A 7015-nucleotide genomic window follows, 5' to 3' on the forward strand; every position below is an offset into this window, starting at 1 on the left:
ATCAATCATACTTAGAAATTTTTTCTAAGGCAAAAGCAAAGCTATACAACCTAATCTGGAGCAATCATGCTTAGAAAATTTTTCTAAGGCAAAAGCAAAGCTATACAACCGAATCCGGAGCAATCATGCTTAGAAATTTTTCCAAGGCAAAACCAAAGCTATACAATCCAATCCGGATCAATAAACCTTTGAAAATTTTTCTAAGGCAAAAGCAAAGCTATACAATCCAATCCGGATCAATCATGCTTAGAAAATTTTTCTAAGGCAAAGCAAAGCTATACAATCCAATCCGGATCAATCATGCTTAGAAAATTTTTCTAAGGCAAAAGCAAAGCTATAAAACCGAATCCGGAGCAATCATGCTTAGAAAATTTTCTAAGGCAAAAACAAAACTATACAATCCAATCCAGATCAATCATACTTAGAAATTTTTTCTAAGGCAAAAGCAAAGGTATACAACCTAATCTGGAGCAATCATGCTTAGAAAATTTTTCTAAGGCAAAAGCAAAGCTATACAACCGAATCCGGAGCAATCATGCTTAGAAGATTTTTCTAAGGCAAAAACAACGCTATACAATCCAATCCGGATCAATCATACTTAGAAAATTTTTCTAAGGCAAAAGCAAAGCTATACAATCCAATCCGGATCAATCATGCATAGAAAATTTTTCTAAGGCAAAAGCAAAGCTATACAATCCAATCCGGATCAATCATGCTTAGAAAATTTTTCTAAGGCAAAGCAAAGCTATACAATCCAATCCGGATCAATCATGCTTAGAAAATTTTTCTAAGGCAAAAGCAAAGCTACACAACCGAATCCGGAGCAATCATGCTTAGAAAAATTTTTAAAGGCAAAAGCAAAGCTATACAACCGAATCCGGAGCAATCATGCTTAGAAAATTTTTATAAGGCAAAAGCAAAGCTATACAACCGAATCCGGAGCAATCATGCTTAGAAAATTTTTATAAGGCAAAAGCAAAGCTATACAACCGAATCCGGAGCAATCATGCTTGGAAAAATTTTCTAAGGCAAAAATAAACCTATACAATCCAATCCGGATCAATCATACTTAGAAAATTTTTCTAAGGCAAAATCAAAACTATACAATCCAATCCGCATCAATCATACTTAGAAATTTTTTCTAAGGCAAAAGCAAAGCTATACAACCTAATCTGGAGCAATCATGCTTAGAAAATTTTTCTAAGGCAAAAGCAAAGCTATACAACCGAATCCGGAGCAATCATGCTTAGAAGATTTTTCTAAGGCAAAAACAAAGCTATACAATCCAATCCGGATCAATCAAACTTAGAAAATTTTTCTAAGGAAAAAGCAAAGCTATACAACCCAATCTGGATCAATCATGCTTAGAAAATTTTTCTAAGGCAAAAGCAAAGCTACACAACCGAATCCGGAGCAATCATTCTTAGAAAATTTTTCTAAGGCAAAAACAAAGCTATACAACCGAATCCGGAGCAATCATGCTTGGAAAAATTTTCTAAGGCAAAAACAAAGCTATACAATCCAATCCGGATCAATCATACTTAGAAAATTTTTCTAAGGCAAAAACAAAGCTATACAATCCAATCCGGATCAATCATAGTTAGAAAATTTTTCTAAGGCAAAAACAAAGCTATACAATCCAATCCGGATCAATCATTCTTAGAAAATTTTTCTAAGGCAAAAACAAAGCTATACAATCCAATCCGGATAAATCATGCATAGAAAATTTTTCTAAGGCAAAGCAAAGCTATACAATCCAATCCGGATCAATCATACTTAGAAAATTTTTCTAAGGCAAAAGCAAAGCTACACAACCGAATCCGGAGCAATCATTCTTAGAAAATTTTTCTAAGGCAAAAACAAAGCTATACAACCGAATCCGGAGCAATCATGCTTGGAAAAATTTTCTAAGGCAAAAACAAAGCTATACAATCCAATCCGGATCAATCATACTTAGAAAATTTTTCTAAGGCAAAAACAAAGCTATACAATCCAATCCGGATCAATCATAGTTAGAAAATTTTTCTAAGGCAAAAACAAAGCTATACAATCCAATCCGGATCAATCATTCTTAGAAAATTTTTCTAAGGCAAAAACAAAGCTATACAATCCAATCCGGATAAATCATGCATAGAAAATTTTTCTAAGGCAAAGCAAAGCTATACAATCCAATCCGGATCAATCATACTTAGAAAATTTTTCTAAGGCAAAAACAAAGCTATACAATCCAATCCGGATCAATCATACTTAGAAAATTTTTCTAAGGCAAAAGCAAAGCTACACAACCGAATCCGGAGCAATCATGCTTAGAAAATTTTTCTAAGGCAAAAGCAAAGCTATACAACCGAATCCGGAGCAATCATGCTTGGAAAAATTTTCTAAGGCAAAAACAAAGCTATACAATCCAATCCGGATCAATCATACTTAGAAAATTTTTCTAAGGCAAAAGCAAAGCTATACAACCAAATCCGGAGCAATCATGCTTAGAAAATTTTTCTAAGGCAAAAGCAAAGATATACAATCCAATCCGGATCAATCATACTTAGAAAATTTTTCTAAGGCAAAGCAAAGCTATAAAATCCAATCCGGATCAATCATGCTTAGAAAATTTTTCTAAGGCAAAAGCAAAGCTATACAACCGAATCCGGAGCAATCATGCTTGGAAAAATTTTCTAAGGCAAAAATAAAGCTATACAATCCAATCCGGATCAATCATACTTAGAAAATTTTTCTAAGGCAAAATCAAAACTATACAATCCAATCCGCATCAATCATACTTAGAAATTTTTTCTAAGGCAAAAGCAAAGCTATACAACCTAATCTGGAGCAATCATGCTTAGAAAATTTTTCTAAGGCAAAAGCAAAGCTATACAACCGAATCCGGAGCAATCATGCTTAGAAATTTTTCCAAGGCAAAAACAAAGCTACACAACCGAATCCGGAGCAATCATGCTTAGAAAATTTTTCTAAGGCAAAAGCAAAGCTATACAACCGAATCCGGAGCAATCATGCTTGGAAAAATTTTCTAAGGCAAAAGCAAAGCTATACAACCTAATCTGGAGCAATCATGCTTAGAAAATTTTTCTAAGGCAAAAACAAAGCTATACAATCCAATCCGGATCAATCATACTTAGAAATTTTTTTTAAGGCAAAAACAAAGCTATACAATCCAATCCGGATCAATCATTCTTAGAAAATTTTTCTAAGGCAAAAACAAAGCTATACAATCCAATCCGGATAAATCATGCATAGAAAATTTTTCTAAGGCAAAGCAAAGCTATACAATCCAATCCGGATCAATCATACTTAGAAAATTTTTCTAAGGCAAAAACAAAGCTATACAATCCAATCCGGATCAATCATACTTAGAAAATTTTTCTAAGGCAAAAACAAAGCTATACAACCGAATCCGGAGCAATCATTCTTAGAAAATTTTTCTAAGGCAAAAACAAAACTATACAATCCAATCCGGATCAATCATACTTAGAAATTTTTTCTAAGGCAAAGCAAAGCTATACAATCCAATCCGGATCAATCATGCTTAGAAAATTTTTCTAAGGCAAAAGCAAAGCTACAAAACCGAATCCGGAGCAATCATGCTCAGAAAATTTTTTAAAGGCAAAAGCAAAGCTATACAACCGAATCCGGAGCAATCATGCTTGGAAAAATTTTCTAAGGCAAAAACAAAGCTATACAATCCAATCCGGATCAATCATACTTAGAAAATTTTTCTAAGGCAAAAGCAAAGCTATACAACCAAATCCGGAGCAATCATGCTTAGAAAATTTTTCTAAGGCAAAAGCAAAGATATACAATCCAATCCGGATCAATCATACTTAGAAAATTTTTCTAAGGCAAAGCAAAGCTATAAAATCCAATCCGGATCAATCATGCTTAGAAAATTTTTCTAAGGCAAAAGCAAAGCTATACAACCGAATCCGGAGCAATCATGCTTGGAAAAATTTTCTAAGGCAAAAATAAAGCTATACAATCCAATCCGGATCAATCATACTTAGAAAATTTTTCTAAGGCAAAATCAAAACTATACAATCCAATCCGCATCAATCATACTTAGAAATTTTTTCTAAGGCAAAAGCAAAGCTATACAACCTAATCTGGAGCAATCATGCTTAGAAAATTTTTCTAAGGCAAAAGCAAAGCTATACAACCGAATCCGGAGCAATCATGCTTAGAAATTTTTCCAAGGCAAAAACAAAGCTACACAACCGAATCCGGAGCAATCATGCTTAGAAAATTTTTCTAAGGCAAAAGCAAAGCTATACAACCGAATCCGGAGCAATCATGCTTGGAAAAATTTTCTAAGGCAAAAGCAAAGCTATACAACCTAATCTGGAGCAATCATGCTTAGAAAATTTTTCTAAGGCAAAAACAAAGCTATACAATCCAATCCGGATCAATCATACTTAGAAATTTTTTTTAAGGCAAAAACAAAGCTATACAATCCAATCCGGATCAATCATTCTTAGAAAATTTTTCTAAGGCAAAAACAAAGCTATACAATCCAATCCGGATAAATCATGCATAGAAAATTTTTCTAAGGCAAAGCAAAGCTATACAATCCAATCCGGATCAATCATACTTAGAAAATTTTTCTAAGGCAAAAACAAAGCTATACAATCCAATCCGGATCAATCATACTTAGAAAATTTTTCTAAGGCAAAAACAAAGCTATACAACCGAATCCGGAGCAATCATTCTTAGAAAATTTTTCTAAGGCAAAAACAAAACTATACAATCCAATCCGGATCAATCATACTTAGAAATTTTTTCTAAGGCAAAGCAAAGCTATACAATCCAATCCGGATCAATCATGCTTAGAAAATTTTTCTAAGGCAAAAGCAAAGCTACACAACCGAATGCGGAGCAATCATGCTCAGAAAATTTTTTAAAGGCAAAAGCAAAGCTATACAACCGAATCCGGAGCAATCATGCTTGGAAAAATTTTCTAAGGCAAAAACAAAGCTATACAATCCAATCCGGATCAATCATACTTAGAAAATTTTTCTAAGGCAAAAGCAAAGCTATACAACCAAATCCGGAGCAATCATGCTTAGAAAATTTTTCTAAGGCAAAAGCAAAGCTATACAATCCAATCCGGATCAATCATTCTTAGAAAATTTTTCTAAGGCAAAGCAAAGCTATACAATCCAATCCGGATCAATCATGCTTAGAAAATTTTTCTAAGGCAAAAGCAAAGCTACACAACCGAATCCGGAGCAATCATGCTTAGAAAATTTTTATAAGGCAAAAGCAAAGCTATACAACCGAATCCGGAGCAATCATGCTTGGAAAAATTTTCTAAGGCAAAAATAAAGCTATACAATCCAATCCGGATCAATCATACTTAGAAAATTTTTCTAAGGCAAAATCAAAACTATACAATCCAATCCGCATCAATCATACTTAGAAATTTTTTCTAAGGCAAAAGCAAAGCTATACAACCTAATCTGGAGCAATCATGCTTAGAAAATTTTTCTAAGGCAAAAGCAAAGCTATACAACCGAATCCGGAGCAATCATGCTTAGAAATTTTTCCAAGGCAAAAACAAAGCTATACAATCCAATCCGGATCAATCAAACTTAGAAAATTTTTCTAAGGCAAAAGCAAAGCTATACAACCCAATCCGGATCAATCATGCTTAGAAAATTTTTCTAAGGCAAAAGCAAAGCTACACAACCGAATCCGGAGCAATCATTCTTAGAAAATTTTTCTAAGGCAAAAGCAAAGCTATACAACCGAATCCGGAGCAATCATGCTTGGAAAAATTTTCTAAGGCAAAAACAAAGCTATACAATCCAATCCGGATCAATCATACTTAGAAAATTTTTCTAAGGCAAAAACAAAGCTATACAATCCAATCCGGATCAATCATAGTTAGAAAATTTTTCTAAGGCAAAAACAAAGCTATACAATCCAATCCGGATCAATCATTCTTAGAAAATTTTTCTAAGGCAAAAACAAAGCTATACAATCCAATCCGGATAAATCATGCATAGAAAATTTTTCTAAGGCAAAGCAAAGCTATACAATCCAATCCGGATCAATCATACTTAGAAAATTTTTCTAAGGCAAAAACAAAGCTATACAATCCAATCCGGATCAATCATACTTAGAAAATTTTTCTAAGGCAAAAGCAAAGCTACACAACCGAATCCGGAGCAATCATGCTTAGAAAATTTTTCTAAGGCAAAAGCAAAGCTATACAACCGAATCCGGAGCAATCATGCTTGGAAAAATTTTCTAAGGCAAAAACAAAGCTATACAATCCAATCCGGATCAATCATACTTAGAAAATTTTTCTAAGGCAAAAGCAAAGCTATACAACCAAATCCGGAGCAATCATGCTTAGAAAATTTTTCTAAGGCAAAAGCAAAGCTATACAATCCAATCCGGATCAATCATTCTTAGAAAATTTTTCTAAGGCAAAAACAAAGCTATACAATCCAATCCGGATAAATCATGCATAGAAAATTTTTCTAAGGCAAAGCAAAGCTATACAATCCAATCCGGATCAATCATACTTAGAAAATTTTCCTAAGGCAAAAACAAAGCTATACAATCCAATCCGGATCAATCATACTTAGAAAATTTTTCTAAGGCAAAAGCAAAGCTACACAACCGAATCCGGAGCAATCATGCTTAGAAAATTTTTCTAAGGCAAAAGCAAAGCTATACAACCGAATCCGGAGCAATCATGCTTGGAAAAATTTTCTAAGGCAAAAACAAAGCTATACAATCCAATCCGGATCAATCATACTTAGAAAATTTTTCTAAGGCAAAAGCAAAGCTATACAACCAAATCCGGAGCAATCATGCTTAGAAAATTTTTCTAAGGCAAAAGCAAAGCTATACAATCCAATCCGGATCAATCATACTTAGAAAATTTTTCCAAGGCAAAGCAAAGCTATACAATCCAATCCGGATCAATCATGCTTAGAAAATTTTTCTAAGGCAAAAGCAAAGCTACACAACCGAATCCGGAGCAATCATGCTT

The sequence above is a fragment of the Daucus carota genome, chromosome 4, assembly GCF_001625215.2.
Source record: "Daucus carota subsp. sativus chromosome 4, DH1 v3.0, whole genome shotgun sequence".
NCBI classification, from domain to species: domain Eukaryota; kingdom Viridiplantae; phylum Streptophyta; class Magnoliopsida; order Apiales; family Apiaceae; genus Daucus; species Daucus carota.